This window comes from Drosophila serrata, unplaced genomic scaffold (assembly GCF_035046125.1).
Source record: "Drosophila serrata isolate PLE 108 unplaced genomic scaffold, ASM3504612v1 contig_276, whole genome shotgun sequence".
NCBI lineage: Eukaryota > Metazoa > Arthropoda > Insecta > Diptera > Drosophilidae > Drosophila > Drosophila serrata.
The window spans coordinates 9,790,633-9,809,793 of record NW_028257174.1 but is presented as its reverse complement, the minus strand read 5'-3'; the positions used below and the strand labels follow the sequence as shown (position 1 = coordinate 9,809,793).

Below are 19,161 nucleotides of genomic sequence, written 5' to 3'. Positions count from 1 at the left end.
TAGACATCGTCATCTTGTGGAGCCGTAAATTTGTCCAGAAATTGTTGTGGTCTTTCTAGCTTAGGATTTTACCGAATATGAAGAGTAGAATTATGAATTGTGTCTTGCTATGACATTTTTAGTCACATATGTCCCAGAAGTTTTCCAATTTATTGTACATAGATCCGGTATATGTAGTATCCCTGTATGTGACTTAATTGTATTCAGTTAATAAATTCACTTGTAGAATTGCTTTTAAACCGGGAAGCTTTTTTAACCTAGTGTGTATGTACTATATGAGGAGTCCTCTCCAATCCGACCTCAATAAGACCTGAACCCAATAGGAATGGTACACTGATATGTTATTTTTCTACCTTGACCCTATTTATTGCGTATATTGGACACTTCCCCCTGTGTTGTGGTATGTATTTGTCGCAGATCCACTCTGCTGGGTCTTCTCTTCGCTCTGGTTTTCCAGAAGCAGTAGGCACCCTTATGGAAAACTAGAGCGGATAGCAGGCGGATCACTGGAACTGGAACCCCTTGCAGCATCCAAAGTCCAAGATCTGTGCCACGTCGTAAGAGAAGCGTTACTTGGCGTTGTATCTCCATTGGGGATGTGGACTTCTCCATTGTTGATTGAAGACATGACTAAGGATAATGAATTCGCTACGGCCTTGCGGAATCTTGGAAAGAAAAGCTTGTTAATAATAGTAACTGATAAACTCGCGTATATGTAGGCTTACTCAAAATTTCGGTTGCCAAAGAAATGTTTTCCAGTTTTTTGTATTTTTGTGTAAAAATGAAAAATATAAAAATTTTTTGTTTTTTTTTTTCGACCTTACTACTTGCTAATGCGTTGGTGTACTGAATATGTTCTCCCATTCGTTCGGAAGGTAAACAAAATAATGACATTGGATTCCATGATATATAGTTTTTTAAGTAAAAGTAAACAACTATACATTTCAAAAACTATAGGAAGATATATGAGAAAAATAACGATTAATAAAACTATACTATAATATTGCATAGAAAATATAACAAATTTATAAAAAACAGATATAAAAAACATGAGAAATAATGAATGAAATAAATGATTAAAGGTCGTTGGGATCCACACTCTCATTCCTAATCTATCATCTCATTTGAAGCTTTAAACTTTGCCTTTACCTTTATCTTTACCGTTACCTTTGGCTCCTGTACCTGCTCGGGGTGCCCCTCATTCTCGACTTTTTAACCCCGCTGCTTGGTAAACGCTAACAAATGTCAGTTATCAAAAATCACTGTAGCACCGAAAAACAAGTAGGAAAGGCCAATGTTCGTTGAAGAAGTCTTTTAAATACTCTGCATATTTTATTGAGAAATGTGTAATATTTTAAATTCAAAATTAGTTAACAGCCGAAGTATTAAGCCCAGAACGGAGTAAAGAACTAAATCTAAACCAATTAAATAAACAACCTAGTGAGATTTTATATAATTTTGGTAATCTGGATTCTCTTAAAACCAATATAACATTTAGAATTATAATACAAGTACTATTAGGTTATCAGACCTTAATAAATAATATTTAACCAATATTATTTTATCACTTGCCGAGTTCCTATTGAAAATGTAAGTACCTTAAGGGAACTACAAAGAAATAAGAAAAAGAGGAAAATGAAAGCCCGACGTAAAACAAACAAGTAGCGGTAAGAAAATGTTGGCCATTCCGTGATAAGGCGCAGCTTACTGCCACGCCCACCCAGTGCCACCCACGAATGAAGGGTGGGGGAGGGGGGAGGGGCGTTTTTAAGGGGCGACTGGCAGGTCGATGGCCACAACAACAAAATGGAAATTTCTCCTCGAGAAGAAGAAACATTTAAAGGCCAAAGATATACAATGGTGTATTTAATATCAATATTTACATATTTATTAAAACTAAACAAATGATATTAATATAATTTACAAGAAGTTTGTAAGCCTTATTAAAATATCAAGGCTTAGTACGATTGGAGTTAATAAGATACTTTTGAAAAATATTAATTAAATAGTATAAATTTATAATTTATATTATTTAATTTATTTTTATTTAATTTTCACCTCATCAGTGCAAATATAAAATCAAAAACAAAGCGTTAAGGAGCTGGCAAAACCAAGTTTACTGACAACAAAAGGTTGCGGCTACCGATTTCTTTCTTTTTTTTTTTTTGGTGAGTCAAGTGCTTGTCCCGCCACGCCCCCTTAGTCCACCCACTGCCATATGTACCTCACATCTTTTCTCCCACGCCCTTCAATCCTCCCCCGTAAATGCAACCAGTCACGAACTGAACAAACAGCAAACGGACGTCGCCAAGGAGGAGGATTTCCAAGGGGAGTAAGGTAACTGAACATGTAAGAAAGCCACCGTCAAGTGTGCTCGACCATGACATACCCTGTACTCAAAAACAAAACATACATTTCCAATCGAGCACCAACACTATTTAATGTTTATGTTGTATGTCTTCCACCGGGGTTGTGATAAGTTGTATATTGAGTAGTTAATCATCGCGGATCCACTCTGCTGAGTCTTCTCTTCGATCTGGTTTTCCAGAAGCAGTAAGCAAGCCTAGGACTTTACCGAATGTGAAGAGTAGAATTATGAATTATGAATCCTAGCAACTTTCCAATTTATTGTATATAGTTCCGGTATATGTAGTATCCCTGTAACTTATTTGTATTCAGTTAATAAATTCATTTGCAGAATTGCTATTAAACCGGGAAGCCTTTTTAACCTAGTGTGTAGGTACATATATGAGGAGTCCTCTATAATCCGACCTCATTCAGACCTGAACCCAATAGGAATGGTACACTGATATGTTATTTTTCTACCTTGACCTTATTTATTGCGTATATTGGACACTTCCCCCTGTGTTGTGGTATGTATTTGTCGCGGATCCACTCTGCTGGGTCTTCTCTTCGCTCAGGTTTTCCAGAAGCAGTGGGCACCCTTATGGAAAACTAGAGCGGATAGCAGGCGGATCACTGGAACTGGAACCCCTTGCAGCATCCAAAGTCCAAGATCTGTGCCACGTCATAAGAGGAGCGTCCCTTGGCGTTGTATCTCCATTGGGGATGTGGACTTCTCCATTGTTGATTGAAGACATGACTAAGGATAATGAATTCGCTACGGCCTTGCGGAATCTTGGAAAGAAAAGCTTGTTAATAATAGTAACTGATAAACTCGCGTATATGTAGGCTTACTCAAAATTTCGGTTGCCAAAGAAAAGTTTTCCAGTTTTTTGTTTTTTGTGTAAAAATGAAAAATATAAAAATTTTTTGTTTTTTTTTTTTCGACCTTACTACTTGCTAATGCGTTGGTGTACTGAATATGTTCTCCCATTCGTTCGGAAGGTAAACAAAATAATGACATTGGATTCCATGATATATAGTTTTTTAAATTTCGAGAAGTTCCAAAATTTATAAAAACTCATAAAATTGAGCAGACGCTTAACTTAAATTTAAAATATAAAAACAAATAAAAAATAGTTATCCTTTTTTCCAGTCAAATCGAAAAGATGAAGCACCCTTTCATGTGGGCGGTCGTTGGCTGCCACGCCTTAATGCATTTATTGTGGCTGTGTGTGTGTTTACCAAAAAAAGGGGAAAAATGAACAAAAAAAGGAAAAAATGCATAAATAAATAAAAGTGCAAAAAAAGGCAAAAGAAAAACCAGAAACAGCAACACGAACAAGGCAAAATCTGCTGTTCTGTGTCACTTTTGGCTTGTTTGTTGCGGAAAATACTTTTTCCCTCAAGGAGAATATAGGGTAGCAGCTTGGGGTAGTAGCATTTGGGGGTAAGCTCTTGAAAAATCGAAAAAATAAGTAATAATAAGTAATAAGTTGTTTTTAAATTTCAGAAATGTATAGAGATTTATTTAAAATTTATTAGATGTTTCTTTTATGTGATTTGAAAACTTTAAGAATTATTATGAATTAAAACATAACCAATTATCCTTTTATCTATATATTAATTTATTGAACTATTGCCTTTTATTATTTATTTTTGAATTATTTATTAATTTACCTATTTATTTGTTCTAAAATTTCCATTTCTTATTTGTTTTTCTTTTTAGAAAAGAAGCAGACCAACATTCTCCTCAGCTTGGGTGAGTTTTTTAATGTTTTATTTTAAAATTAAGTGGTCTGCCTAAAATTGTATAAAGGGGTTAATTTGATTTCTCAAGATCTTTGGATGGAAATATTACTCAGCCCCAAAAAAGTCCTTTTACCAATGGCACTGAACTCTAAACTAAAGTAGTTTTGTTTTTGTATTACAACTTGGTTCTTTTCCCCTAATTTTGTTTTGTATTTTCTTATACATTTTTTTTTTGTTGTATTCAAATATTATGAGATTTTGCTATTCAGCCCCTACTATTCATGGAATTTTCCACCCCCACTTTCCAATTTCTGCACCCTTTTCTTTTATATTTTTCAAGTTTTTTTGTATCTTTTGCATTTTCTGTTTGTTTGCGTTGGCAACATGAATGTTGTCACTTGGTTTTTGCCAAGTTCTTGTAGTTTTCATTCTTATTTTTTTTTCCTTTTTGTAGCCCCTCCCCCGCACAGACCCCCGTTTTCTTTTGGGGATATCTTTTCTCGTTTTTTGACATGTTGTCAACTTCACGTAATGTCAGACAAGTTTCAAGTTTTTCTCTTCGCTCCTTGTGACATGCATGTGAACAACAACTGATTTTCCCCTCTCCGCCCAGCCCCGTACCAAAAAATTGAATATGAAATTTTCTCTGTTTGTTTTTGATTTGGTTTTGTGTATTCCTCCTCCATTTTTGGCCATGCAAACCGCAAAAATATGACAACTGTTTAAGGCTGCGCAAAACTAAGATTACTTTTTGGTTGTCAAAAAAAAAAAATCAAAATAATAATAATAATATATGTATATATGTTATTTGTAAAGAAAAACCGATTTTATGTGGTAGCTTAAACATTTTATAGTCGATATTTATATTGGAATTCAAATCTTTTTTATGGAAATATAATACTCAATTAAGAATTGAAGAAATTATTGATTAATAATTAACAAAGAATTGTTTACATTAGGGCATAAATAAATATATAAATAAATATATTGGTTATCGATTTAATTAATACATTCTTATCGGTTTCCGTGGCGCAGCAATAATTGATTAATTAACTATTTTGCAGTAATTTTAATGATAAAGGAATATATTCTATAGAATCCTATTCTTCTATAATAGCTGAACTATTTATATTTAAAGATTTTTTTATATTTAAACAAATTTCCCCTTTTCTATGTTTATTACAATTAACTTATTATATTTAATTTTCCTTTCTAAATGCATTTCCTAAATATTCATGTAGCTTGGCCTTAGATCTCCAGCTTGCTAATTTCAGATATGTGTGTGCGTCCTTAGTATCTTTCGATCTTTCGCATCCTTCGTATCATTTACATTCCTCCCCACGACCACAAATTCTGAAATACTCGTTTCACAGCGAAAGTATCTGGTGTGTGTATCTTTATATCTTTGCATCTGTTGGCTGCTTTGTTAATTTAAACTGTGGACGAGTGTGTGTGTGTTTGTTTGTGTAGACATCGTCGTCCTGTGGAGCCGTAAATTTGTCCAGAAATTTTTGTGGTCTTTCTAGCGTAGGACTTTACCGAATGTGAAGAGTAGAATTATGAATTGTGTCTTGCTATGACATTTTTAGTCACATATATCCTAGCAGTTTTCCAATTTATTGTATATAGTTCCGGTATATGTAGTATCCCTGTATGTGACTTAATTGTATTCAGTTAATAAATTCATTTGCAGAATTGCTTTAAAACCTAGATGCTTTTTTTAACCTAGTGTGTATGTACTATATGAGGAGTCCTCTCCAATCCGACCTTATTCAGACCTGAACCCAATAGGAATGGTACACTGATATGTTACTTTGACCCTATTTATTGCGTATATTGGACACTTCCCCCTGTGTTGTGGTATGTATTTGTCGCGGATCCACTCTGCTGGGTCTTCTCTTCGCTCTGGTTTTCCAGAAGCAGTAGGCACCCTTATGGAAAACTAGAGCGGATAGCAGGCGGATCACTGGAACTGGAACCCCTTGCAGCATCCAAAGTCCAAGATCTGTGCCACGTCGTAAGAGAAGCGTTACTTGGCGTTGTATCTCCATTGGGGATGTGGACTTCTCCATTGTTGATTGAAGACATGACTAAGGATAATGAATTCGCTACGGCCTTGCGGAATCTTGGAAAGAAAAGCTTGTTAATAATAGTAACTGATAAACTCGCGTATATGTAGGCTTACTCAAAATTTCGGTTGCCAAAGAAAAGTTTTCCAGTTTTTTGTTTTTTTGTGTAAAAATGAAAAATATAAAATTTTTTTTTTTTTTTTTTCGACCTTACTACTTGCTAATGCGTTGGTGTACTGAATATGTTCTCGCATTCGTTCGGAAGGTAAACAAAATAATGACATTGGATTCCATGATATATAGTTTTCAAATTTCGAGAAGAGAACCATAGTCAGTTGGTTTTTAAAGTTTTCTAACAGAAACGGCTTCTAAAAATAGTACAAAATATAAATTGTGGCAAATAATACATCAATTTATTAAATGTTGTAAGTAAACGTATTTATTTGTATGTATCTCAACATCATCTCTCTCAAAATGCATCTTGGAAATGAAAGCAAAAAGCAATAACTCGTCAGCAAATATTTCAAAAAGAGTTTCGTTAAAAGTTAAACTAACTATTTTCATAATTTTACATTTATTTTTGGCCAACTTCCGTTCAGTTAAATTTCCACCTCTTCCGTTTCCCTTGAAACTTTAAGCTTCTCACCTTTTTTGGGGCAGCCAAAAAATTAAAACAATAAAATAAAAATATATTTCGTGGCTTAGCGCCCTCCATTTCACATAATTTCTTTTTTATTTTTATTTTCTTCCCTAGGTTGTAGCGTTTTTGTTTTAATTTTTTTTTTGCTCTTGTTTTGTTGCTGTTGTTTTTCGGTTGTTCCAACTTTTGGCGATGGCCACAAAAAATAATGTAAAAAGTTTAATATGCATAAAGTTTCATTGGGTTTTTGTCGGCCATCGCTGGGGAAAACGAAGGAAGGAACGAAGGGGAGAGGTCCTGGGGAAATGGCGAGGAAAATGCATGGAAAATGGGCGATGGCAGAAGGTGTTACAGCCATATAAATGTGGCCAAGATTTATGTTTTCTGGTTTTGTCTGCTTGTTAGCCTAAAAGTTGACGTCCGTTAGGTGTCGTCCGGAAAACATGAATTGGACGAAAGAGACGAAAACCAAAACCAAATGTAAATAACTGAAATATTTTGTCAAATACATGTCCACCACAGATCTCCATATTTTTGAGAGGATAGGCGGGGAGGGTCCTTTTCAAAATTGCCCTCCAATTTGAGGTCCTTTGAGGGCTTTTTTGTTTACCCTAGAAGGAGGTTGATGAAGTTTCCCATTTATTTTGAAATTGTTTCAAACATTTTTGGTGCAGATTTGCGATATTTTAATTATAGTAAATAAATTGTGCACCTTTTTTTAATGCCTTTTTAATTATTTCATATTTTGTTTATATTTATATGTATATATTTAATATTTTTTAAAATTATTTTAGTTAATTTGACAAGGTTTTTAACTTGTTTAATTGTAGTACAAAAGTTTTACACATCTTTAATGGTTATAAATACTTTTATAGTTTAGCAATGATTTTAAATAGTTTATTTATACTAAATGAATTAAAAAAAAAAAATTAAGGTAAAATGTATACTTTTTAAATTATTTAACCAGGAAAATATTCTCGAGTTTCATTTTTTTAAGCTGAAGCTTTAAGTTCTTTTGTTTGAGTTTTTTTGTTTGTATAAATACTTAGTAAAACAAATCTTTCTTGAATATTTCTATTTATTTTACAAATCCATATTTTAAAGAGTATTCATTAAACTCAGTTTCCTGTTGTCCTGTTTCATAAATGTTGCCTGGTTGCGCAAATAAAATGCAAATCCCCTGCAGACTTGACAACGTTCTTGGTATATATAGTATAGGGGAATCGGAATTGGAGTTATCTCCCCCAAAAGAACAGGAAAAAAATTGGGCTTAACTATCAGGGACCTGCAAAAATCGAAAAAGGAGAAAAAAGATATGGGAGGTAAAAGTGAACGAGTGAGAGATTCAACCACAAATAACCATAAAAAAAAGGAAAAAGAAAGGAAATGGGAAAGCAACCTATGCAATGGCAATCACAGCGTAGGGAGCTTTGAAAGTAATAAGGAAAAACATACATAGATATATATTATTATTTAAATAAAAATAATCATTATCAAAACAAAATGATCTGTATTAAAATTATAATTTTTATATAATCGTTATTTATTATAAATTTAACCAATTTCCTTGAGACTTTTCCTGCTTGAGTCAACTTTCTGATAACTATTTGAACAACTCATGTTCACTTGCCATGATATAGAAAATCGCCGGACGTTATCTACGCTTATCCCTGCCCCTGCCCCTGCCCCCAACCTCTGCATTTTCCTTTTCCTATTTTTATATTTTCCGCCCCAGCTCCGCCCAGTTTTGTGGGTTTTTGCGCTTCCTTGTTTTTCTCTTTTTGGCAACAAGAAAAATGCTGGAAATTTATGCTCCGCACTGACACAAAAAATAAGGAGAAAGGTGGATAGTCGAAAGTAGTGGGGTTGAGGGGAAGGGGTTTTCCAGGCAAGGAAAATTCCGAAAGTGGATACATTTATAGAGCAAAGAGAAAGAGAGAGGGAGCGCCTAAAGTTTGGGCTTGGAGTTGAAAATTGAAGTTGGAAAACGCACCAGGAAAATTTGGTTTAAACATGGTTAACTATAAAACAAAATATACATTTAATATCTTATATTAAAATTAAATAAACAAGATATTGGTGAGAGGATCCTTATCCTTACTCAAACTGTAAGAATTACGATTCGGGGTTTTTAATTTATTTTCTTTATTTTTTGTTTGTTTGTGTAAACTACAGAAATTTATTAATACTTAAAATTTAATATTTAAAACAATTTATATAATATATTAAATAAGATTTTTCCCCTATTTCCTCATAATTTTTGTTGCCTGTACGAAAGCATAGTGTACGTGGGAATTATTGTGGCAGGCGGAATGCTCGAAATGGATGAACGCAGAAGGATAACACACGTACCACAGGGACAGTCAACAGGGTGGGGGGAGAGGGGTTACGAAAGGGGGGTTGCAAGGGGTACCCACAACAACAACAACAAAAACAACAACATCAGACAGAGAGTAGCTGCATTCCATAAATAAAAACGGCAAAATGGCGCACAAAATGCCACACAGAAAAAGGGAGTATAACCAGAATGAATGACCGAAAAGGGGGCCAAGAGGGGGGAGGGTTACCAAAAGGGGGGTGCTACCAGGAGACGGGGGCCAGAAGAACCCACAGAGAGAGAGAGAGAGATACGAACAAAACGAGAACGAAATCATCATGAATGGCGAACGTGACACAAATGACAAAATATCAAGCAGACCAAAGGCAATGGCAACTGCCGTCTGTCGGCCGGCCAGCCGACTCCGAACCCCACCAAAAAAATACACACCCCCCCTTACACCTCTATCCTCTAGCATCGAACCACAGCTCTTGCAACACCCAATGCCCAATGCCCCCCTTTGTAGAACCAACGACGCCCCTTTATAGCCCCACCCGTTGCATTTCTGAGGGCACTTGGGGATTTGTGCGATTCGCAGACACAAACGAAGGCCGATGGACAGCAAAAACATGGAGGGGAAGGGTCTCATACACTGAAAAATATTTTAATATGAAAAAAATATATATTTATTAAAATGATAAGCAAACTTTTTTGATTAAAATATAATGAATAACTTATCGAAACAAATGAGATCTTTTTAAAACTTATCGAAATTAATGAAGTCTAAACAAAAATGCTATTACTATATCTATGTTTTGATATTCAAACCACGTACAAGAAAACTTTGGAGAAAAGGAAATCTAAGAATTTACAACAATTTAATATAAAATATATCATATTTTTATTAAAATTTATCAATCAAAATATACAACAAACTTAACGAATTTATATAGATATAATCGAAACTTTAGGTTTAAGGATTAAACATAGAAAAAGTCTATATAAAAAAGAAATTGATCTATATAAAGAAGAAAAGGAGATCGATATTATAAAATCATAATATTTAATCGCTTCATATAAAGGTGAATATTTCATATATTGACATAAATAATGATAAAAATCAATATGCAATATACGCATAATTGATTTAGTTTGCTAATATTTAACTTACTGCTTATCAATTTAATTTCAAATTATAATATTAATGTCACTATTAACAGTGTAAATGGAAATACTAATATCTTTGGACATATAATTCCCATCAAGATTCCTACGTTAATACTACATTATTATATATTTTAGGTGATTGCTTCCCCTATTATTTTCAGTGCTGGAAAAAAGATGGGGTGCTTTTTACCAGAGAGTTTGGGGGTTAAGCCCAGTCAGTTCATGGGGGTCAGGAAAGAAAGGGGGGATCGGGTCGGTCGGTTTGGTATGAAAACTGTAGCCGAGTGCGGATTGTCTGTCAGCTTTTTGTCCCCTTCGTCCTCGTCACTGTCGCTTCTCATTTTCCATGGCCACCCAAAGGCCCACAGCTCCACCCACTCATCCCCCTCAGCACCTCCCCCCCCCCGGGGGGTGTTTCGGTTTCGGTTTTAAGTGGCAACTGTGTGCAGTGTCAGCATTGAAAGCCTTCTCGGCCGCCTCTCCATGTCCATGTCCTTGCCATGGCCAAAAGATAATATTTCAGATTTACAAGCAGTCGAAATCAGAAAATCAACTTTTGTCAGGGACATTTTGGAATAAGGAATAAGGTTGTAAGAAAAGCAAGTGACAATATATATAATAAATAATATATAAGGGTATGATTTATTCATTTAAAATAAAAACCATTAGGATATATATGAAGTACTGTTTAGTGTAGGGTAAAAAACAAACAGGTTAAAAAGGAAGTGTTAAAAATTCACCTTGAAACTCCTATATCATTGATATATTCTTCATTTTAGGAATTGATAATATAAATATTTAAAATTTAACTAAAGTTTTTACCCTTATTTAAATATATAAGTTCCTTTATTGAACTCTGTGCTGGCATTTATATTTTTACTTGGCCACATAACTGGCAAACAAAGTTAAACGAACCGAAAAGTCACCAGAATATAGTTATATATCCACCTGTATAGGTTTAAATATATATATATATATGTATATATCTATATATTTATTCTTTTTGTCTGTGCCTGTGTGCGGATATGACAAAGCCACAGATAACCAAGCTGACAAACTATTTCTGTTTTCTGCTGGCCTCCGGCCCCAAAACTCCAAAATGCTTCCCCAAACTGCCAAAACTGCGGTCCATTTCGAGGTGAAGCCTTTGTCTGGTGTCACAATGGGAGGTTTTCAGGAAAATTTGGTCTAAATTGGTTAGGGGATATGACACAAAATTAAGAAAAAATTCAAAATAGGATTATAGAAATATTTAACTATAAATATTTACAGATATATAGATAGAAAAAGAATTAATAAAGACAATAAGGAACTTATTCGGGGCAACAAACAATACAGACGTTAAAATAATACATTTCTTAGAAGGAAATATACAATTAAACCGATTGTTAAGCGTATTATAAAAGGTATTCAAGGTATATGTCAAAGAAAAATTAAATTGTCGCATAATATCGTCAAAACTCTTAAGTTATTGAAAGTAGCATAAGCTGCTTTTGATGTATTTATATTAAAAATGTATTCCTAGATTATTTTTCATAAAAAAAACATAAATATCAACAATAAACAAGCAATGATATATACGGTATTAGAGATATGTATAGAGACATAGTTTAGATTAAAGTTTTACTATTAAAGTTTTAGTCAGAACCATAAAACTTAATGAAGGAGGCATTTCCGATCCTATAAATCATATATATTCTTGATCAGCATCATCAGCCGAGTCGAACTAGCCATATCCGATCGAAAATAAAATTTAAAAAATTTTTTCCATTTTTTTAGGGCTTTATATCGTAAAATTAAAAAAATAAAAAATGGAAAAAATTAAAATTTTATTTGATTCCAAACTGAGTATGCAGATTTATAAATCTAAGAAAAACTAACATGGGACAGCTTTCCGAATTCAAATTAATGCATTTTTGTGTTAGTTATAATCGATTTCGTTCCTGATCCCATTGTAAAGAATACAGTCTTGGCTTCCTTTCTTGTTTCAATATTAAAAACATTATAAAGCAGCTTTTATATAATTTAAAAGTTAAAATTTAAAATAAATATGATTTCAAAATATAAATATGTTATCAAAAATGTACGAAATCATTTAACTAAAGTTCAGTTACTAAAGAACTAGAAAATATTACGTATACGACCTGTGATTCAGCCAATATTCAAATGCTTTCATAATATTCATTATATTTATTTAATACTTAAATAAATAAGTGAAATCAAATAAAATTGTATTGTTTATTGAAAATATATATTGAAGAAATATATATTTATGTTTTTTTTTAATAATTTCCAACTTAAATTCCTGCATTCTTCAACTATAATCAATGGAAACCTCAATGTTTAGACACGGTACTATAGTTTTAGTCAGTGCCATAAAACTTAATGAAGGAGGCATTTCCGATCCTATAAATCATATATATTCTTAATATTCTGATAATGCTATCAGCCGAGTCGAACTAGCCAAATCCGACCGAAAATAAAACTTTAAAATTTTTTTTCATATTTTTTAGGGCTTTATATCGTAAAATTAAAAAAATAAAAAATTGGAAAAAATTAAAATTTTATTAGATTCCAAACTGAGTATGCAGATTTATAAATCTAAGAAAAACTAACATGGGACAGCTTTCCGAATTCAAATTATCGCATTTTTGTGTTAGTTATGATCGATTTGGTTCCAGATCCCATTGTAAAGAATACAGTCTTGGCTTCCTTTCTTGTTTCAATATTAAAAACATTCTAAAGCAGCTTTTATATAATTTAAAAGTTAAAAGTTAAAATTTAAAATAAATATGATTTCAAAATATAAATATGTTATCAAAAATGTACGAAATCATTTAACTGAAGTTCAGTTACTAAAGAACTAGACAATATTACGTATACGATCTGTTGGTCAGCCAATATTTAAAAGGCTTTCATAATATTCATAATATTTATTTAATACTTAAATAAATAAGTGAAATCAAATAAAATTGTGTTGTTTATTGAAAATATATATTGAAGAAATATATATTTATGTTTTTTTAATAATTTCCAACTTAAATTCCTGCATTTTTCAACCGAAACCAATTGAAAACCCATTGACAACTAAAAATGCGTAAAAAATTCGAGTTGTTTGAAAACTGAATGCCTATTATTATCATCATCATCATCGTTATCATCATCATCGTCATCTAGTGGTTGCCCGCCCCCTTTCCACGCTTCTGCCTCCTCTTTGGATTCCACCCCCAACTCCCCCCTTTTCACTGCTTTTCCGGCGCCTCTTGCTCTGGTGGCTCAGTGTGGCTTTTATGGGATTTGATTTCTAATAAGCGGCAAGCGAGGCACGTACCATACACTCGTCCACACACACACACCCGCACACCCGCACACCCGCACTGAGATAGAGAGTGTGTGTGTGGGGAAGGACATGCAGTCCATTTCGAGTCAAAAGAATTCTCTCGGTTTTTCGGGAGGCTCTTCTTGTTTTCCTACTACTTTTTTTTCCCTCTCCCAAAAAAATTGTTGTTTTTTTTTTTGGCTTGCTTTTGCCTATTCCTTGCCAGTGGCGGAGGGGGCGGGACCAAAACGTTGACAGGAAGCTCTATTGTTGTTGCGTTTTGTGATTCACAGTGTGCAGTGTACGTGAGTGTGAGTGTGGATTTTCCACCAACAAAAATGACATGAATAAAGCGAGCACAGAGAGAGAAAGAGAGATAGCCTGCTGTAGAAGCGAGAAAGAATTCATTTCTTTTTTTTTCTGCATCTTCCACTTTTCACTTGGATTTTTTTTTCGTTTTTTTCTGTTCTCTTGCAAGCCACTCTTATTTTTCCTTCTTCTTTCTCCTGTGAAGGTTGCAAAAAGCTAAATTGAGTTTTCCCAACAACAACAACAACAAATGATCCTCTCGTGTGTGGATTTCTTTCATTCTTTTATTTTCTATTTTTTTTTTTTAGTGTATGTGCATGGGGGGTGGGAGGTAGGGGGTGAAAGAGATAAAATACCGAAAAGCTGAAACTGCGACGGCAACGCGTACGTGTTTATGGCCACGAAAAGTTGCCAAACAAAACGGAGCACGGCGGAAAAACATAGTTTAAAAAAAAGAGAGAAAAAAATATCACAAAAAATTGGATTTCAAAAAAATCTACAAGAACAATTGCAAAGAAAAATCTGTGGAAATTACTGCAGGGAAAGGAAAGGAAAGTAGCAGAAAGCTAGACAGAAAAGTTACTCAATGGATTACATTAATTATTCAATAATTAGCAGAAAATTCACCAAAATGTGTTACTTAAAGTATAGTATAAAAAATGATTTAAAACTTATTAAAAAAGAAGTTTAAATATGTATTTAAAATATTTACTTAATAGATAAAACATTCCATTTGAAATACATTAATAAATCCCCTTTGTTCTGAGGCAAACTACTTCTTTGCAAATAACAATTCCTTTCAAAAAGAATGCCAAGAAAATTCTAATAAATCATATATGTTTGTATGCACAAATACTTGTGCATATCAGTGTAGCGTATTTAAATAACCAGGATGCACACACACATACACTTGTACACCCGCACACCCGCCTCGTGGAAGACAGAGGACAGAGCAAAAAGTGTTTACTTTGTGCTCCAAGGCATAAAGTCGAATGGATGGACATATCTTTACCCACAAAACATATGGATATTTCGTTGTTGTTGCTTCCATCTCCTTTCCATTTATTTATTTACTTGTCTTGGAACTTTAACAAGTTTTTATGGAAATTATTTATGGAAAAAAATCGGAATCTGGCAAGAGTCAGAGTGGTGCAGAGAACAGATAACCCATTCGTAACTGTCAGACAGAGAGCCTTGGCATTACTCATACGTCTAGTTGTCAGGACATCAGTCAGTTTATTTGATCAAAAATTACACACATACCCATCATATATAAAGATATATATATATGTATATATCTACTTTGTCCAGAGCTCATATTAATTGTCATGCAAGGGATTAATCATACGCCATGTTGTCCGCACATCAAAGGCCACACTCACACAGACGGATGTGTGTTGTGGCACTAAGAGCGCAAAACTGTAAGTACTTTAGGCAGCTAAATATAATTAAATATTTAAGGCATAAACACACGCCGAGAGGAGGAGGAGATGAGACGCTGGCTCTGTTGGTGGTGGCTCTTAATAATGTTTTAATGCGTTTGACAAAATTCGAGTTGCACACTTGCCGGTGCCAGCGGACAATGTTCATTAAATGCAGTAAAATCAACAACAAACAACCAAACACAACAGGGAAAAACAATTGTCAAGTTGAATTTAACGAATTATGTATACCCTAGGAATTTACTTTTGGTAAATATAAGTTCAGAAAGTATTTTTAAATAGGGGAATAATGTGGTAGGTAGGTAGGTAGTAAATAATTTAAATAAATTTAGAATTTAAACGTAGGAATATAGGCACAGCACAACAACAACTTTTGCATTGAGGTGCCTTTAAAATTCTCAAGTCTGAATTCGGGACAGGGTCGTTTCAATAAAAAGGAAACTCTTCCTTGGACTTGAAACCTATTTATAATTTGTATTTAATCGAAGAAGCTATAGCTTACAATGAGTTTTTATTGATTCATTCATTATTTCTTAATAAATTAATCCTTCAGCAACAATTTCTTTTTTAAGTTAAATAAGTAAAAGGTTAAGAGTAATAAAAGAAGCAAGTCTTTGCTATTTTTAAGCAAAAATAATGCTTTAAAATATAATTAACTGAACTTGAATTGGAATTGAATAGCAATTAGCAATTAAATATTCCTTGAATACCAAGTATCCTTTCATTAAGTTAGGGTATTTTAGCGACGGCAGCAAGGCGAGCTTTAAGTGGCCAAAAGTGCAATGTGATTGAAGTTGGTTGAGGCCAAAGGGGCGGCAGGATTTTACAGGAGTCAAAGGATAATGCTTTCCATGGCTGCACGAGAGTGGAGAGTGTATGTATGTGTGTGAGAGAGTGGAAAGTCCAGTGAAACAATGCACACACATACAGACACACACACAAACGCACACACATATGCCGAAACATGACAGAAAATTACCTGGAGGAAATTTTATGAGTATCGTGGAACGGCACTTGAAAGTTAAACAGACGCTTCCATGGCCCAAAGGGATTTTCCCCCACAGCAGCCAGCCAGAGACTCGGTGTGTGTGTGTGTGTGTAATGGAGTATCTGTGTGCTTGTATCCTCAAGTGTATATATGTGTGTGTCTCGTATCCTTGTGCTAATTGTGTATGCAACTTGTTGCATTTGACCGCTCTCATCGCATCCGTGTCCTTTCTCTTTCTCTCTCTCTTCGAGTTACATTGTAAATGTTAGTTTTGTAATTAGAAAATTTTGCTTACCACTGAAACCCAAGGAGAACGACCAGCGAGAGAGAAAGAGTAAAGGGAGTTGAAGATTTCTAGGGGAATTTTGGATACCAGTTTATGTTGACATTTATTGGCTGCAACTTTTTCTATAAATCAAATGGCAAAACGGAGATACGCTCCAGAGGAATTGGCATAAAAGGGGCCAGTACTTGGACGTTGATGCACTAAGTTCAGTACATTCAAGTGGCCCGTATGACACCAGGCACGTGCCTGTTAGGGTTAGGTGTTAGTAGGCGCGATGGAAAATATAGGACAGAATACGAGGAAAATTGAACTACCGGCGTGCTGCCAGATTGTTAGCTTGCATGCTTACTAAGTGTGTTAGTATTAAAGATTTTAATTTAGGAAGGGTATCTACATTAGAGATTAGTGTGTACAAATCATTATAATTTGCACATAGCACTCTAAAAGGTTCATGCAGTTCAAAGGAGGTCCTACAGTGGCGCAACACTAATGGGATATAGGATCTAGTAGTTCTACATGGTACATGGAAATTAAGCTGACTCAACAAGTCAGCACTTTCCACATCACCATGTATAAGGTTAAAAATAAAGGTTATCCCTAGCATCGTTCTACGATTGGCTAAGGACGGCAAGTTTATTAATAGGAGTCTACTAGAGTAGGAAGGTAATCTTTGGTTTGCATCCCAATTTAAACCGCGTAGAGCGAAAAGTAAAAAGTTCTTTTGAACCGACTCAATGCGTTTACTATGGACGCCGTACTGAGGGCTCCAAACGCAGCATCCATATTCTAGGATAGGACGAACTAAGGAAGTATATAAGGATTTAGTAACATAGGGGTCATTGAATTCCTTCGACCACCGTTTAATAAATCCAAGCACACCCCTGGCTCTATTCACCATAGACGAAATATGATCAATAAAGTCAAGTTTTGGGTCCAAGCGGACGCCCAAATCGTCAACAGAATTAATTCTTTCCAAAGAGCAGCAGTTCAGCGTGTAAGTAGCAAGCTTAGGAACGACACGTGAGAATGTCATTAGCTTGCATTTCGAGTCATTTAAGTTTAATAAGTTTACACGGCACCAAGTTTGAAAATTATTAAGATCTGTTTGTAAATCCGACTGGCAGGCAACGTCATTGTATTGCACGCAAAGCTTGACGTCATCCGCGTACATAAGTACTCTGGAGTTAGTCAAGACTTTGGGCAGGTCATTTATAAATAATGTAAACAATAAGGGTCCCAAATGGCTTCCTTGCGGGACGCCAGATGTAACCCTTAGAACATTGGATAAATTATTCTTAAAGAGGACCTTTTGCGTCCTGCCATTCAAATAACTTGAGATCCAATTAAGAAGATCACTTGGAAAACCCATTGAATCGAGTTTTCTAACGAGGAGAGAATGGTTAACAGAGTCAAAAGCTTTACTGAAATCAGTATAGATTACATCTGTCTGACAATTATTATGGAAGCCCTTTATAATATAGGAAGAGAGCTCCAAAAGATTTGTTGTTGTTGATCTTCGCTTAATAAAACCATGTTGACATGGAGAAATAACCGATCTACAAAGGTGCTGTAAATGAGGGGTGATAATATTTTCAAATAATTTTGGGATGGCCGACAACTTAGAGATTCCTCTATAATTGCTGGCATCCAATTTGCTACCTTTTTTGTGGAGAGGAATAATAAACGATTCCTTCCAAATAATGGGAAAGTGGGAGGTTTCTAAGGACAAGGTAAACAATTTCAGAAGGGGATAGCACAGGGCGTCGGCGCAATACCTGAGCACACAGCCAGGAATTCCGTCGGGACCTGGCGAATAAACTGGCTTGACACGATGAAGATCTAAAAGGAGAGAGCTTTCGTTTAGGCTGGGACAGAAAATTAAGTTTGATTTGGGTATGTCGTAGGAATAGGTCTGGTGTAGATACGAAGATCTAGAATAGGTTGTTTGAAAAAACTGCGAAAATAGATCGGCTATTGCCTGATCATTATTTGCGGTAGTATTTTCAAATGAAAGCGAGGAAGGATTTGTTTTAGGTTTACGTTTAGTGTTAACGAAATTATAAAACTGTTTTGGGTCCTGTGAGAACTGGGCCCTACAACGAGTTAAATAGTTTTTATAACACTGCGCGTTCAGCACGGTAAAGTTTGACCGAGCTGATAAATAAAATGAAAGGGCAGATTGAGAACCGGTGATTTTGAATTTAGCATACAGTCTAGATTTTTTATTTTTAAGTCGGCTCAACTCTTTAGTAAACCACGGCGGTTTATTCGAGCTTGGCGGATAATATAACGGAACACATTCAGTAAAAAATGAATTCATGGCGCTGTAAAAAATATCCACGGCAACTGCCATGTCAGTGCACATGTATAGATCGGACCAATTGAACTCGTTTATAAAATTATTCAGCCGTTCAAAGTCCGTTTTGCGAAAACATAGGACTTTATTGGCTGGACGATCAGAAATATTCTGTACGTCACACCCAATATCAAGAGTCACATCGAAAGTTGGATGATAAGGATCTTCGGGCT

The 19,161-nt window shown here is 34.6% G+C and overlaps 3 long non-coding RNA genes across 3 annotated transcripts; all 3 read right to left on the bottom strand.

The window, feature by feature from the left end:
* Window positions 1-341: 341 nt before the first annotated feature.
* LOC110181968 (uncharacterized) lies at window positions 342-867 on the bottom strand. The gene is made up of 2 exons (XR_002319534.2): window positions 726-867; window positions 342-665 (listed from the first exon to the last, which is right to left on the bottom strand). It is a non-coding gene; the product is annotated as an uncharacterized LOC110181968 (long non-coding RNA).
* A 1,947-nt stretch (window positions 868-2,814) lies between these two features.
* LOC110181967 (uncharacterized) lies at window positions 2,815-3,418 on the bottom strand. Its single transcript, XR_002319533.2, has 2 exons — window positions 3,199-3,418; window positions 2,815-3,138 (listed from the first exon to the last, which is right to left on the bottom strand). It is a non-coding gene; the product is annotated as an uncharacterized LOC110181967 (long non-coding RNA).
* Window positions 3,419-5,904: 2,486 nt separating this feature from the next.
* LOC110181994 (uncharacterized) lies at window positions 5,905-6,429 on the bottom strand. Its single transcript, XR_002319535.2, has 2 exons — window positions 6,281-6,429; window positions 5,905-6,220 (listed from the first exon to the last, which is right to left on the bottom strand). It is a non-coding gene; the product is annotated as an uncharacterized LOC110181994 (long non-coding RNA).
* Window positions 6,430-19,161: the final 12,732 nt, after the last annotated feature.